The sequence below is a fragment of the Sus scrofa genome, chromosome 1, assembly GCF_054392235.1.
Source record: "Sus scrofa isolate SSC_HxYL_T2T_F1_AM1 chromosome 1, Sscrofa_HxYL_maternal_Yorkshire_Landrace_v2.0, whole genome shotgun sequence".
Taxonomy (NCBI): Eukaryota; Metazoa; Chordata; class Mammalia; order Artiodactyla; family Suidae; genus Sus; species Sus scrofa.
Window position 1 is genome coordinate 156,281,012 of NC_139383.1, and position 17,344 is coordinate 156,298,355.

Sequence of the window (17,344 nt, forward strand, 5' to 3'; positions counted from 1 at the left end):
GCAGGGTCTATTACAAATGCAGTCAGGAAGGAAGAAGCAAGGTCAAAGTTCACAGTCCCATGGAGAAGAGAGATGCCCAGGCTCGGAGCAGACGGCCACTCCAATGTCCACTGTTCTTCCCATTTCAGTGGCCATCATCACAATGGGCAAAGGAGAGAGTTGCTTTTGCAAATCTTTTTGACCCTGACTGCACCCTGTGCCAAGCAGCCCTCCTGGGATCTGTCTTCTCAAAAACCCCATCTCTCATGATTACTCTCATGCAAAGGACATGCCGGCAGCAACGTCTGCAGCAGAGCAGGGTCTGGGCTTATTTCAGGTGTTTGCTTTCTAAATAATCCCCTTGGCAAGTGCCAAAGCAACTGGACTTGGGCATTTAATTAGTCATTTTTAAAATAAGGGGGTGGAAAGAAGTTTAGGAGGGGAGAAGGAAACCTTTCTGTTTTCCTCAACCCCATACCAATTCTCCTCGGGCTCCCTCATGGTTGCACAGGCAGCAGTTCTGGGGCCAAATCCAGGGGGCCTGCCATGCAGGGTTCCAGGAGGGATTTTCACACTTAATGACTCCCCAGGTGGCCCTTACATGTTCATCAGTCAGTGGGTAATTGGGAGTTCCTGCTTGGGGACTGGATTTTCTGTCAACAAGATCTTGAAGACCAGCTTCCCACTGGTTCTCAATGGGCTTTTATGGCTGAGACTCCAGATCCAAGGCTTTTTTCAAAGGCTTTATACAGCAATTAATGGCTACAAGCAAACACCCAAACCTCAGATGCTGACCCAGCGCCAGATTCTTCACTGCTATGGAGACTCCAATGGCCGTGTTTGTTCTCTGAAGTTGCTCTAAATGGGGAGTATTTTACAGCCATAAATAACTGCTCTTCTTAGCTGAGGGTTGGTGGGGGCGGGGGGTGTGTTGGGGACAGGTGAGCCTCAGAAAGATATATTTTTAAAGAAGAGAAACAGTAAACTTATTATGCCTCAAGAAATTTCCAAGGATGCCCCATATATTCCTTACAGGAAATACCCTATAATTTTCCTTACTTTCATGCCAATTTTCCTTACTTTTTTACTTTAATGAATGAGGCGTGCAGCCATCCCTGTTAGCGCTCGTCCCTTTAACATTTTTTCCATATTGTTATTTGGAGACTGGCTTTCCCTGCAGACTCCTTTCTACCCACACACATGGTGGCTTGAAACCAGCTATCCAGATGGTCCTTGCAGGCTGGGGGTCCTCTGGCCACCATGCCTGGGCCAGGCAGAGCAGCAAAGACACTCATGGGTCATGTGGACGGGCAGGGAAGGGAGTGGGGCAGGGTGGCAGCTGGAGGGCATCAGGCATACGAAGTAAAGAAGGTTCTGTGTCACCCATCCTCAGCCTGCGTGATAGCCACTTGGGAACGCAGGCTGAACTGGGGAGGTGGCCCGGGGAGACGATGGGTGGACAAGACCTGCAGGTTGTGGAGGGGGACATGGGCTCCCCGTGGTGACATGTTCCTATCAGCTGAGAACGTCTTGAGCTTTTCCGGGTCGGAGTGTTTCCCAACTCCAGATGGTGGTTGTAATCCTCTGTTCTCGCTGAACGCTGAACTCTGGCACTGCTGCTGGGGGGTTCAGGGGAAGCTCCCAGGGAGTTTCATGAAAATAAAAAGGCTACTTGTCGTGACCTTTAGGTCTTTTCCTTTTTAGAACAAAATAAATGTCAAGTGCTAAGTTCTAGGGAATATGGAGCCTGGGCCCGAGCCCCACCTCTCCTGGGCTCGCCGGGTTCGCCTCTGTTCTCTCCTCGATTCTGTTTCTTTTCCTGTAAAAAGATGGTATTGGCTCTGGCCTCGCTGTGAGATGAAAGTCAGTGTTAGGAAAAGGGCCCAGCATATGACTGGCACTTAGAAATGTGAGCTGTTGCTAGTATTTTACTTATCAGAGGTGAACAACGAACATAACACTTACTTTGATAAATGAACAAGAGGTGGGCAGAGGGGAGCTGAAGGAGAAAGCCTGGAGGTAGGAGCAGCCCCACCCTGTCTTCCCTCTGGGGAGGAGCCTCAGAGCATCCAGGGTGCCTTTTCTCAGAGACACCCGGCCCTGTGCAAGCCAGCCTTTTCCTGCCCATCAGCCTCCAGGCCCCTCGAGGGTCTGGTGGTCTCTCCCTTCCAGGGAGATGCCTTCTCCCTCAGGCTCTTCATTCCCAAAAAGCAGCTTGGATCCTTGGGGGCCCACCCAGTCTGTCCCCGGAGACCCCAGGCCGTTCCTTGGACTGCTGATGGGCATTCAGGGATGGCCAGATCTCCACTGCCAGGGTCAGTGCCCTTTTGTGGTTTGTGCTGGGAATGGGGAACAAGGTGCTTGGAATCCCAGCTCTGAGCACGCAGGCGTCAATGGGCAGTCACAGAGCCAGCCAGGCTCAAAGACCGGGAGATAGACTCCACTTCTGCATGGGATTCCTGAAGAGCCTGCTCTATGTACCATTATCCCTGACCTACTCATGAAAACAGCTGGCTGCCTTTGCCCCAGCCCTGGACTTCTCAGGGGGGCCTTTATGGGGCAACCAGACAGCAGTCGTTATGAGCAGAAGGGGCCCCTCAGCCACGTGAGTACTGCCCTCAGCTTGGCCCCCCAGAATGACTTGGAAAGAGGATTTCTTTCTCTGTTCCTATGTAACATCTACAACATCTGGCCAGGTGCTCCAGAGGCTGAACACACACATTTACGTCGTACCCTCTTCATGCTCACTCTCCCACATTTCTCTACTTTCTCACAGTGGATGGCATTTGACACCTGCCTGAATCACTGCAGGAAGCTTCTGCTGAAACACGCTTTGTAGTTAAGTGGCAGCATCTTGCTTTATAGACTCTCCTTGTCTGATAGCTCTATTTGCTATGAAGTTTCATCTTATTTATACACAATCATCCAAGAAGATGAAGGAGAGGAAAGTGAAGGGGGGAAGAGGAGAGGGTCGGAAGGAGGAGGGACCATTGCTCTAATTTTGCTGGGAGGGAAGAGCAGTTTGTGGAGTCATATGTCACCATGTTAGGCTTACAAATAAAGACAGCGGCAGCCGCTAGTGCTCAAACACAGGACGCAGACTCCCTGTCTGCCCGTCTTTCTTTTTCTAAAGAAAATTAACTTCCAAAAATATTTGCATTGACTTTTAAAGAAAGTTTCTCTTCACGTCTCTCATGTTTAGCTACATTCCTCATTTGAGTATTGAGTTTGAGTCCTTTTTAAAAAGTTTAAATAGAGTCAAAAGCTATCCACTAAAAGCTGAAGCCAAGCTTAGAGAAAACATCCTGTAAATGGAAAGAACACCATAAATGTGACAAAGTGGAGAGAAAACCCTGCCTCCCATTTAAATGGCATTGAAGGCAGCCCATCTGAAGCCCCCTTCTGATCATCTGACTCCCCTGGGGTGGGAATGGAGATCTGGTCTTGGGGTGCTGTCTTTGGGGCACAGGTGGGGCCAGCATGAAGAGAGGCCCCAGAGTTTCCCAGTGACCAAGGGGCTAAGGACTCAGTGTTGCCACTGCTATGGCTTGGGTTCAATCCCTGGCCCAGGAAATTTTGCATGCTGGAAAATTTGGGTGTGGCTGAGGGGAAAAAAAAAATAAGGAGGCCCTTATTTGATTAAATGTTCTGGAAGCAACCAGTGGCAGGACCACACCAGCATCACGGTATCCTTGTCCCCTGCAGGAGTCCCCTCCAAGTGGCCACCCCCTGTGGTGACCACCCTCTGCCCCACCCATCCCCATGGCTCAGCATTGGGAGGTCTGTCCAGTTTGTAGCTTGGCTCCAGGGAGAGCACGTGGTGGGCAGCACAGCAGGGAGGACAGAACAAGGGGAGGGCTGAGAGCCAGGTACTGGGCCTAGACCCCCTAGTCCAAGGGCAGGTGCAACTCTGCTCTGCCCCGTGGGTTGGAGATGAGCAGCCCTGCTCTAGGCCCCACACCCACTGCTTCTTGGCTCCAGGACACCTTCTAGTGGGCCTCCCTGTCCAGAACCAGAAACGTCATTTCCCTCCTGGATCATGTCCCCCAGCTGGACTCACACAGCCATTTCCTTTTTTCACGTCTTAAAGACCAACACGAAACCAAAAAAATCCTTCCGAATCTTCCAATTCCTCTGCATTCTCCCTCCAGGGCTGTCCAGCTTTCACCCCCTGTGCATCACCCAAAGGCTCTGGACAGGGTGAGTGCTGTCCTGTAGCTGCTGCCACCCCACCCCCACTTCCCACCAGCCTGCCAGCCCCCAACCCACCCCCATGCTGCAGGCACACGCAGGCGCATTGTGCTCTCCACAGCACCTTTCTCAAGCCCTCACCTGGGCTTTCTTCCCACCTCCGGGGCTGGTCCCCCACACTTCCCCAGGGAGGGCCTTCGGCTCTTTCCTGAGCCTCTTCCTTTCAAGCCACAGGTTTCAAGGCCTTAAGTGTCACGACCCCGTGGGTCTGTCCCCTGGTCCTCTCCTCCTGCGCACATGGGGCCATTCAGATCTCAGCACCAAGTGTGAAAGGGGCTGAGCACAGAATGTCTGGAGGCAGCCCTCCCAGGGCTCTGCTCCTCCTCAGTCTTGCCTGGCTTGGGAAATGGCAGCTCCCATGGCTCAGGCCACACATTCAATTCTTCTGTGAAACTCACAGCACTTATGACTTTGAACACAGTCAAAACCCAGATTGGGACTTGAACCCACAGTTTTTAAATTAGAATCACTTACTCGGTGTCTGGACTTACTGAGGTTCAGGTTTTTTGTGCCTCAGTCAGATGAAATTAGATGGAATTCCATGAAAGGCAAAGCGATAGGCAAGAAATAGATCTATTTAGATAAGATGCTTGTGAGAGATACAAGCAGGCAGAGGCAAGGAGACTTTGTGCTGAGCATTCGGTGGGCTGCAGTTGTATTATCCAAGGGAAGTGGGGAGTGGGAAAAGACTGCCTCTTCCTTTCAAATAGTAGCTCAGTATCTGGTAAGAGTGTATTCGACCCTATAAGGTCAAACTAGGACTGTAAGGTGCTTATTCAAATCAGCAGAATGGTGGTTTTTAAAAGCCTGCCCTTGGTCCTAGGGGTCATTGACTTGCTAAACTTGAACGCAGGCCTCCTTTTGATGACCTGAGGCATATCTCAGGTCATTATTTTATTTTGGTTTTGTAGTTATCTTATTTGTGGTTTTGTAGTTAAGCAAGCCTGCTTCGTTCTGATGGGTTTCTTGAGCAATTATTAACTTACAGTGGTCTCCCAAACTTCCCTAGGTTTCCCCTACTGGGGCTTCTACAACTACCTGTGTAACTGTCCTACTCCATCTCTATCACCTGGACGCCCCTCCTTCTGTGCCCTGTTACTCACATGCACCCACTGTGGGACCACCGATCCCATCATGATTGCATGACTCCGGACCCTGTCTCCCTGCCCCTGGCTTGTTGCAAACAGCCTCTAGCTCACCCCCTGCACTCTCACCTCAACACGTAAAAAGAGGGACCCTTTCAGGTAGAAGCCAAGGGGTCCCTTGTCCTGTCTGCAGCCCCTGCCCCCACAAGAAACAGAAAGAAGCCCCTGCAGTGGAGCCCCAGCCCCGGCCCTGCCACCTGATGTTGGTGACATCTCTTCGCCTATTTTGCTCCTTCCTTCCCAGCCTGGCACCCTGCCTTCCTGAGCTCAGGGCTAAGCTGATCCTCTCAGGGCCGCCCCCATTTCCTGCAGAATTTACTCTGATCTCACCACCTTGGAGACCCCCTCCCTGCCCCATACCTATTTAAATAGCGACTTCCCTGGGGGCCACTTCCTGTCCTCTTTTTCTGCTTCACTTTCCTCCTTATCACGTATCTCTGTGTATGTTTATTTAAGTGTCCTGTGTGTGTATGCCTCCCCCATTGGACTGTAGCAGAATGTCCACTCCATAAAAACAGGGCAGGCATGGCGTCCATTTTGTCCACTCTGCATCCCCAGGGCCCAGACTGGAACCGGACACAAAGGTGGTCATCTGAGAACAAGCCAACTACTCAGCACAACTCCTTCTGGCATCTTGCCTGCCCTGCCCAGCCACCTGGGGTGGAGCCATCAGGTTGTGCGGGTGGAAAAGTACAGCGCAGTTCGGGATGGCCCATGGAAGAGGAAGTGCAAGGTGGGCTGAGCTCCTGAGTCTGCAGTGAGGGTCTCAAGGTGGGCCTGCTCTCATGGACGAGGAGGGGACTGACAGCCACAGTGGACAGTCCAGATGACACGTTCAGAGAGAAAAACTCTTAAGACATAGCATTCAGGAGGCCATGGGGAAAACCGGGGACACTTGGGGTTTGCAAAACTAATCTTCTTCCTGACCAGGATGCAGATGTCACATCACAGAGTGTGAGGGACACCACAGAGCCAGGTGGGAAGGTGCTGGGGCGTGGTTGGCAAGTCGCCTAATGTCCTCAGTCTTCTCGTCTGTAAAATGGGGATGGTCTTGGTATTTTTCTCCTGAAAACATATGTATTAAATACACACACATCTATAGCTTAGGACAGTGCCTGGCACTTAGTAAATGCCCTAGAAATATTTGCTATTAATATTTTCAAGCATATAAAATAATGCCAAAAGGCTAATGAGCAATAGATTCCTTCATTTTTCTAAGCTGTAGTTCACAGTTGCATATCAGGTAATTTTTTTAAAAGTACAGGACAAAATGAACTTCTCATTTGTGAATGTTTACACATTTTCACAATTTTGTTTCATTTTAAAAGAAGGTTGCTGCCAAGCCCCCCGCTTTTCACTACTGACTGTGAAATGTGGTCCACCTTTCGGTGGATTCAAAGGGACTTTATCCAGGTCCAGTATGGACTGATGGGGGAAGTGTGCTCTCCAGAGAGGGCCAAGCCAGGGCTGGGGAAGTGAAGAATCCCAGTTATACTAGATGTCCTCAAATGAGCACCGCAGGTGGCCTCTGTGGGGGTCCGTCCAGGTTTCATTCACGAATTCACCCAGGGAGTTCCCGTCGTGGCTTAGCACTTAAGGAACCTGACTAGGATCCATGAGGACACAGGTTCAATCCCTGGCCTTGCTCAGTGGGTTAAGGATCCGGCATTGCCGCAAGCTGTGGTGTAGGTCGCAGACACGGCTCAGATCCCGCGTTGCTGTGGCTGTGGCATAGGCCGGCGGCAACAGCTCTGATTCAACCCCTAGCCTGGAAACCTCCATATGCCACGGGTGCAGCTCTATAAAGCAAAAAAAGAATTCATCCAAACATATTTATGTGCATCCGCTGGGGCTTGGAATCCAGCTGGACCTCGTGGAGGGTAGAAGGACAGGTAACAGGCTTCTGTTACCATGTGTGATAGCACAATCTGGACAAGATGGAGAACAAGCAAGGGCTGCCCTCAGCCCCACAGCATCAACTTTGGAAAGCCCACGGGAGAGGGCGGGAACACAAAACTAGAAAGTCCTAGGGAGACCCAAGGCTGATGGAAACCCTGAGATGGTGATGCAGGCCCTGGGAAGTTCGGTATCTGTCTGGCCCATTCCTCAGAGACAGAGATCAGCAGCCTAGCCCGGCAGCCTTGTGTCAGGGAGGCTCTGGTGGGATAGCCCCAGTCCTGTCAGGTGAGGGCCTGATGGAAGCCAGGCACTGGCAGCTCAGTTGTCCTCCAGCACTCCCTCCTTGCCTCTCCCTCTGCTCCCCAGGGCTAGTGAGCTGTGATCTGAAGCCAGCCTCTTCCTGGGCCACCAACATATATGAATTTAAGAATTCTGGTGGAGCAACAGCCAAGAAGGGCTCATCCCTCTCTCTCTTCACTCCCTCCAGGAGAGACACAGACACCCAGGTCGAGTCTTGGCCCCTATTACCTGTCCCCAAACAGGGTGACAATACTCCCAAGGGCAGAAGCCCACAGGCCAAAGGCAAACTGAAGACGCAGCAGTACTCATATGGAGCCTACACACCAGACCACAGCCACCCACAGAGCAGAATTTTCAGACAGATCCAGAATTTAAAATAAGTACAATAAATATTCTCAGGCAAGGGAAGGTATAAATAATACAAAACAGAAACAAGGAGCCATAAAAAAGAACCAAAGGGAGGAAAATATAACCATGGAAAGAAGGATAATGATAGAGGGGACCCCAACACAGATGGTTTTGGCAGGATTGTGAGCGGTGGTGGGGGGTGACTTGGGGGAGGGGGTGAGCCCCGCTTTGGGGGGGGTGCACCTGGGACTCCAGGCCCGTCAGGAGCAAAGGCCTAGATGTGCACACAGAATAGGAATGAATCTTAAGGTCATGGTGCTGAGTGAAAATAAGAAACTAAACAAGGTCGACAGAGTACTATTAACCAGGTAAACTTAACAATACAAAACTGTGTGTCAGCAGGTGCGTGGATAACCAACTGTGGTCTCCCTACCCCTCGGTCTTAAAAAGGAAGGAAACTCTGACACAGGCAATGATGTGGATGAACCCTAAGACATTGGGCTCAGTGAGATAAGCCGGTCACCAAAGAACAAATACTGTGTGAGTCCATTCACATGAGGTCCCTGGAGGAGTCAAATTCCTGATGATACAAAGTAGGAGGGTGGCTGCCAGAGGCTGGGGGAGGGGAGAGGGGGGAGTTAGTGTTTGGCGGGTTCAGAGTGTCAGTCTGGGAAGATGAAAAGAGTTCTGGGGATGAATGTGAATGTTCGTACTGCCACTGAAATGTACACTTCGAAATAGTTAAGGTGGTAAACTTGACGTTAGATGTATTTTACCATGTTAAAAAAAATCTCAAGAAAACTAACAAAGATGATGTGAAAAAACACTGGTTGGGACATATACGGACACAAACAAATAAAAGGATGCACACACAACCTACTGGGATATTGAGGACACAAAAGGGAATAAACCAGACAAATCATCCAAAGGGCTGTAGTATGGGGCAGATGGCAACCTTGTGCCCAGTCCAGAGAATGGCACCCACGTCCTCACTGAGGAGTGAGCAGCCCATCTGGGAGACTGGATTACCTCAGAAGCAGCTTTGCGAGGCAGGGCTCCCACACACGGGACTCAGCCACGAGCGCTTCCAAACTCTGGTTCCCACAAACACCTTTACCGCTGTCCAGGGTCCCTGTCTCCACTGTTCAGCTGCACCCGATGCCCGTCCCCACCTTGCTGGCCACCTGTCACCCCCTCCTCCCACACCCACGACCATGGCCAACACACATTTCTGCAGGCTGGTGAGGGGCCCGCAGCTGGGCTCGGTGCATGCAGAAGGTGCTTAGTGTGTTTCTGTTGGATGGGAGTGAATGACAGGGATGCAGAAGAGGGCAAGTTCTCTGGGCCTGGAAAAATGACAGAACACCTCCACTTAAAGGACCCCAGTCAATGGCTCTTCTCGAGCCAGGTGGCCTAAACCTCGTTCTAAAACTCAGGAGCCTACGAATGGCCACTTTCTCCATTTCTCAACGCCCTGAACTTGGTGTTAAGTTTAACCTCTGATTCCATCTGGTGACAGGACCTCCATCTGGCCTCCTTCTCTGCCCCGATTCTCTTCTGCCTGAGGCCTGGTGGGGGCAGAGTTGCCCTGGTAACAGTGAGCACACTTAGTCACTCAGCTAAGCCTGGGGACTGCTGTCTTGGAGCTGGTCAGCCCAGTCTCTGTAAGAGTGGTGGAGACAGGAGTTTGCTAGAGCCCTTCCAGCTTGCAATCCTATTTCCAACCAGTGAGACAGACAGATTTGGGGTGCCACCCAGCCTTCGCCAGCATGCTGCCAAAGTTTAATTGATGTGTGCAGTTTTGGGAATAGCTGAGTCTGTCAGAATGCCCAGGTGAGAGGGGCGGGAGGCAGTGCAGGGCAGGCTGTGCCTCCTACACGCCCAGAGGTGAGAAGCTGGGTGGTCTACGGAGCAGGCCTGAAGTGGCTCTGACCAAAAGCTGCCAGGACAGGACAGGCCTTCTCCACAGCGGCATCAGGGCTCATGGCTGAAATCAACTCTGGGTAATCGTAAGGAGAGGCATTTATTAAACAGAGAGCAAGTGGCTAGAGAATCCCTTGCGGAGAATGATCAGGAACCCAGAGGGGCTGGGTGACCAGGACCTCAGCCCAAGTCCCACCCAGACATGTGGCTGGGCCACTGTGGCTGGGCACCTGCTGAGCCCTGAGCCCCTTCCAGGGATCAGCAAAAGCATTCTGGCCTTTTAGGTGTTTGTAGAATGAGGCAGGGTCTTGCCTCCCACTGGAATGGCTGATTCTCCAGAAGTGAGAAGGCCATTCTGATGCTGGACAAGCATACAATAAAAATGACCAAGCAGCTGCTCAGTGACCACAGATATTTCTAGACCCTGTGGGCCACTCTTTTGCTAAGGTAGAATCATCGCTGACTGCTGTGGTGATGTTGTGATTCTTTTTACCCCTTCAAGTGTTCTTTCGGATTTCTAGTTGTCAGAACTGTGCTGTGAACACAGAAAATTTATTCCAATACCTTAGATAGCCTTGTGCTTTTTTCTCAGAGTATAAAAAGATATTTACTTTGTGAAGCCCAGGACTAAATACCCAATCCAAATATTTGTTCTAATAAACTAGAAGTTATTTTAACAAGGATTGATGTGCATGGCCCCAATCCTTGTACAGACTGGTCAGAATGGGACACCACTCAGCATTTCATCCTTTATAGTAAATGGCCAGGTGTGTAAACAACAGTTTGAAGAGTTGTCTGTGGGTCAAGGTCAATTGCGGTTTGGGCAGGATGGGCAGCAATTACTGGGAGGTGCCCAGGGTTGTGGGTCTGTGGTTGGCCAACTCCACAGTCAATGCCTAGATGATGAAATAGGGGTTGTGCTCCCACTGTGACACCTGTGAGACCCGTGTTGGAATTCAATATGGGAGCATTCCTCAGACCTGGACTGGAATTTCATGTCCAGGTGATCCCTTGTACAGGCTTATGAAGTCTCCGTGGGAGGGTATGAAGGGAAATAAGGCCTGAGGTAAGTGCATAATCTTTCACTCCAGGCCTGATTCATACAGACGCAGTAAAGATAACCAGGTTCATGGAGGCCCGGCACATGGAAGGTGGGAGCGATCACAAAGACGCCTATGCTCCAGTCCCTGAGAATAGGCTAACAGGCTAGTGTGTCATCTCTGCGAAGTGGTCCTGCCTGGTGTCCCTGAAGGCCCAAGCGTGAGCTGGAGGATTTTCCAGCAAGCATGTTATTCCTTCCATAAGTTAGAGCCTCTCTACTTTCCAGGACCTGCCCGTGGCTGCGCACAGGGAGTCTGCAAGGACTCCTCCCAGGACAGTGCCTAAGGCCAGGACTACCCAGCCAGGGCTGTAGGGCACAGCTGCCCCGGCGTGGCGCCAGCGGCCTGCCAGAAGCCACCTCCCAGGCCCAGCTGCAGGGCTGGGTTTCCTGCAAACCACGATTCTGGAGCAGGGCCACCAACCTCATGATGCGTGTTTATGGTTTTCACGGCACCCCCGGGACAGCTGTGGGCCTTCCTGTCCCGGTCCTTACCGTGGAGAGAGCCCAGGGCTAGAGCTGCTGGGATCTGGAAACACTGACAGCTGCTAGTCCCCTAAAGCCTCTTTTGGCTTTGAGCAATCAGGGATGTTTGTTCATCTCTCCTGTAAACAGTTGTTTTCCCAGTGACTGCCCAGATCGAGTTAAATATTAACAAAGAGCTGCTCACAGGGCGTCTGCTTTAAATATTGAAGTAATTGCCGATAGGGCCCTGAGTGACTTGGGCTCAAACTGTTACTGCAATTGTCTCCCTGTTATGGAGCACTGGGAAATGTCAAACCTCTTGTTCTCTCTCCTCTTCTTCACTCTCTGCCCCTGCTTGTTCTCCACCTCTGGACGTCACTCCGGCCGGGTGGGACGTGATGGGAGGGGCGCACCTAGCCCATGGTGCACATGCGCGCATGTGCTCCGCACTCGTGTGCAGGTGGTGGGGCCGTGCTCTCCCAGCGCAGTATGACCTCTAAGCCGTCCTCTGCTTTGCTTTCCATCCACATCAGGGTTCGTGTGAGACGTGTGGTTTCTTCTGGAGGCTCATTGTGAAGATTAGGGCAGGATTAAGAGTGCAGATAGCAGCATGGGCCCTGCAGTCAGGATGGCCTGTGGCCTCCCCTCAAGGAGAAGGGGTGCCGAAGGGCCATCCTGGGACAGGGGGATGGAGCACGGGGCTCCCTGGAGCTGGAGCTGAAGTGGATGTCTCTGTGTCTGTGTGGCATCTGGTCATAGCCACAGGCCTTTGGAACATTCTGCTTGAAAACACAGCTTTACCTACAGCGAATACTTCAGTGGATCTGGCTGTAAATTAGCACCATGGGGAGAACAGAAGGCAGTGAGTTTCTCCTTCCTCGCTGAAGGTTGGGGATGAAACCACTGAAGGTTTCCACAGAAAAGGCAGGAAATCCTGAGGCAGGGTCGGGTGCTCCCAGCCCCCAGCTGGAGTCTCCTCTGCTGGGCAAGGAACCAAAGGAAGGCCCCGTGGAAGACCAACCTTTATCTTTCTCCAGCTTGGGCTAGAGATTTTTAACCTAATTTTATGAGACCCTTCAAGATAATTATGCATATCCTAAAAGCTATTGAGATCTTCTCAAAACTAAACTAATTAAAGTCCACTTTATCTCAAGAGTTACTGTGAGGCTCTCAGAATAAAATGAACTTCAATTCACTTTAATTTTCAAAAGAAACACTCTTTTTTTAATAGATATCTTTTTTAAAAATACCTTAAAAAAAAAAAAAAAAAAAAAAAAAAAAACAGGGAGTTCCAGTCATGGCGCAGTGGAAACTAATCCAGCTAGGAACCATGAAGTTGCAGGGTTTGATCCCTGGTCTCGCTCAGTGGGTTAAGGATCTGGCGTTGCTGTGAGCTGTGCTGTAGGTCACAGATGCAGCTCAGATCCTGCGTTGCTGTGGCTCTGGCGTAGGCTGGCAGTTGTAGCTCCAATTTGACCCCTAGCCTGGGAACCTCCGAATTCCTCAGGTGTGACAAAGTAAATAAATAAATAAATTAATTAATTAATTAAATTAAATAAGTTGCAATTCTCACTTAAAAAATGAAAACAAAACAAAACAAAAACGGGGAAGGGGATCAGAGTTACAAAACTGCAGTTCTGCTTGGCCCAGATGGGGTATCACCAAGTCCTGTGGCCACTTCCTGTGGGAGGAGCCTGTTGTAAGGTGTAGCCAGCAACAAGCCTAGGTGGTAGTGGAGAGTCCCAACAGTATAGCCTCTCTGCTTCTTACTCCCCTCATTTCTAAATGGAGAAAATAATAGTGCCTACCTCATAGTGTTCAGAGATTACCGTGGACCAGGAAGCATGGTACCTGGACACAGTAAGCCCTCAACAAATGTGCTGAAGCTATAGCAGTGCCCACAAGCAGGAACGAAACATTGCCTCAGGCAAGTAGAAAGCATCCATCGTGCACACAGCAGTCAGTGGTAGAGGCTGAGCTCGATGCCCTGGTCCAGGCAGCCTGGAGGCAGAAGCATTAGCAGTCAGATTTAAAGAAAAACAAAAATTCTGTCAGCCATAAAGTAATGGATGGGTGGGAACAGAGGAGAAAGAAAGGCAAAATCTGCAGCTCAGAACATTGTCAGAGGGAGGCTACAGGGGTGGCTGGATCTGGATTCCTCCCCGAACCTGAGGGGCATGGGCTATGAGCTGGCAAGCCTGGAAGGTCGGTGGAGGGGGAGGGGGTGTCAAAAATGCAGGGCTGATTAGGAATCTGTTTATGAAGCAGCTCAATCCATGGGCCTCCTTGCCTCTCCAAGGCACTGAGCTTACAACCTCAGACCAAAAAAGGACTCTGTTTTTAGAGAACTTGAACAAACTTCCCAAGATAAATTAGACTTCCAATGTGGAGGACTTACTCTAAAGCTGTTCTCCTCAAAATATGTTCCTTGACCAGCAGCATCAGCACCATCTGGGAACTTGTTAGACATGCAAATTCTCAGGCCCGCCCCAAACCTGCTGAATCAGAAGCTCTTGGCATTGGGGCCCATCCATCTGTGTTTTAACAGCCCCCCAGGAGACTGAGGCTACACTAAAAGCTGTGCCTCTGATGTAGAGCAGAGCTTCTGGCTGCATATTGGAATCACTTTAAAAAATGCTGATGCCAGAGAAATGCAAATCAAAACTACCATGAGATACCACCTCATACCAGTCAGAATGGCCATCATAAATATGTCCACAAATAACAAATGCTGGAGGGGGTGTGGAGAAAAGGGAACCCTCCTGCACTGATGGTGGGAATGTAAGCTGGTACAACCACTATGGAGAACAGTAGGGAGGTACCTTAGAAAACTATACATAGAACTATCATATGACCCAGCAATCTCACTCTTGGGCATACATTTGGACAAAACTCTACTTAAAAAAGACACATGCACACTCATGTTCATTGCAGCACTATTCACAGTAGCCAAGACAAGGAAACAACCCAAATGTCCATCAACAGATGATTGGATTAGGAAGATGTGGTATATATACCCAATGGAATACTACTCAGCCATAAAGAAGAACAAAATAATGCCATTTGCAGCAACATGGATGGAACGAGAGACTCTCATCCTGAGTGAAGTAAGTCAGAAAGAGAAAGACAAATACCATATGATATCACTTATATCTGGAATCTAATATATGGCACAAAGGAACCTTTCCAAATAAAAGAAAATCATGGACTTGGAGAATAGACTTGTGGTTGCCAAGGGGGAGGGGGAGGGAATGGAGGTGAATGAGGAGCTTGGGGTTAATAGATATGAACCTTTGGAATGGATTAGCAATGAGATCCTGTTGTGTCACACTGGGAACTATGTCTAGTCACTTATGATGGAGCATGATAATGTGAGAAAATAGAATATGTACATGTATGTGTAACTGAGTCACCATGCTGTGCAGTAGGAAAAAAAAATGTATTAAAAAATTAAAAGAAAAGAAAATGCTGATGCCTAGGGCCCCACCCCAAAGAGATTCAGATTTCATCGGTTCTGCATGTAGCCTAGGAATCAGAATTTTACAACATTTACCAAGTCCAGCCACTGGTCAAGAATAAGGCCTTCCTACTTAGCTTGTACCAGCCCATTGGCCCAATTGCTCATCCCACAGCTTCTAGGCCACAAGCCTGGTCCACTTAATCAAATCTAACTTACACTCCCCAGTTAAAGGAGAGGCCTCGTGGGGGTACAGACCAGCTGAAACCACTGGAGAACCACAGACCAGTTCTTCAGGAGAGTTGGCCATGAGCTGCACTCTCAACTGTGAAAGGAGGGCCAAGGATCCCCAGCCCCTTAAAAAAGAAATGTGAAGATTAGTAAGCAAAACAATCAACCCTATAGGAAAAAGGAATAATACAGGGATCACAAGATAATTCCTAAAAATTCTCATATCCTCAGAGGGATATGAGAAGTTATTAAATCTGTAAAACCAAAACTGATGCTATGAAAAGGAAATAATTACACAATCAAGAAGAAATCTTAGAAATTAAAAATATGATTTTACAAAAAAAACTTTCAACAAAAGGAAATTGGGAAGCTTCCCAGATGATAGGACAAAAATGAGAAAGAAACCAAAAGCATGAGAGAGAGGAAAAAAAGAGAAATAGCAAGTCAAACTGGGATGTCCAACATTTGACTGTTATAATGCCAGGAAAAGCAGAGAATACTGAGGGAAAGAAAAGAATCTCAGAAATAATAGAGGATATTTTCTCAAAGATCTGATAGAAGTTGTCAGACTAAAGAGGCCTGAGTGCCACTCTGGGTCAATAATAAAATGTCCATGGCCAGACACAGTCTCATGAATTTGAAAACATGAAGCATGAAAGGCAGGTTGTAAAAGGATCCAGGGAGAAAAGAAAGAAATATAATTGGACTGCCTGTAAAGAAAGAAAAGACCAGACCTCCTCAGGCAGAGTGGGTTCTAGAAGACAATGGAACAAGGCTTCTGAAGGTTTGAGAGGAAAAATTTTGAATGTTGAATTCTATACCCAGTGAAATTATTCTCAAAAGGATTAGAACTAACAAGTGCAGTTTTTCAGACAACTGAAAACTTAGAAATACTGCAACCTTTTCTTGTAGAGTTTCTAGAGGAAGTACTCCAAAAAAAGGGGTAAAAAAGCCAAGAAGGAAGAATCTGAGAAATTTGAGCTCTACCCAAAGGCTTGGCGAAGGGCGGTCCCCACATGACATGGATAGAGTTCCTGGGGTGCAGTGGTCAGGATGTGAGCCTTCAGGAGGCTCTGGGATGGGTGTCTCCAGGCACTGAAGCTTCAGTGCCGCAGGATATTGTATTGGTCACTGGCTGGTCAGGAAAGCAGGAACTCCTCTAGATATTTCTGACAGAGGAGGTTGAAATCAGGGAATTGCTTTAAGATGTACTGAAAGCAACTTACAGTTTCCTATCAGGTGTGTAAGGAGCTTGGAAGCTATCACTCTGGTCTTCACAACAAGAAAAAAGCTGAACCAATTGAAAATCAACAACTCTTCATAGACCCATAGGAGAACTGGGGTCACAGGAAGCCACTGCCCCAAACACTGGAGAGACAGACAGGCAGGTACAGAGAATCACAGCTTACTGGAGGAGAAGCCCAGGGGCAAAACCCCCCATGGAGCCAGTGCCAGGAGAGAAAAATCCAAACTATCCCACGAATGCTGGTATAGACAAGACTGAGAGGGGCTCCAGCCTTACGTGGGGAACCACACTTTCCTGAGTTTTACCTTCAAGATCAGAGAAAAACCTTCCTTTGTGCTTCCAACAGGAAGATTAGAAAAGTAGCCATTCTGAAATATTTCCAGAGCATTCTGTTCTTCTTACCAGGACTTGCCCTCAAGACAAACTAGTTTGTCAGAGCCTGACCAACAAGGGTTCTACCAGGACCTAAGGGACCTGGGAGGAGAGAAATACCCAATTCCAGCCCCTCTAGCCTTCCTGTCTTCTTGGGGGAAGTTACAGAGAATCACTGGTGAAGGTGACAGCCCAGAAGCACAGGCTCACCAAAAGGCTGGGCCCTAAACGTAGCACGGGATCCTTCCCCTCCTCACCATCATGTCAGCTAAGCTCCTGGGTAATAGGCAGAACACACAGGACTGTGCATATCAGGCTTTATTCAAGAAGCCTCTAAGGAAACCCAGAGATGACAAAGGAAACACAAACAAGGACACCAGAGGAAATTTTAGCCTCTGATCTCTACCGCTATCGCCAGCAGTAAACACAGCCTGACTCCTAGCCAGATACACGTTAAAGCCTCATGGGAAAGGCCTTCCAACATATGTCACTTCCTTTACCTGATACATCATATCTGGATGTAAGCAAAGAATTACAAGGCACACTAAAAGACAGAAAAACACAGTTCAAAGAGACAGAACAAGCATCAGAAGCAGATACAGCAGAGATATTGGAATTATCAGACCAGG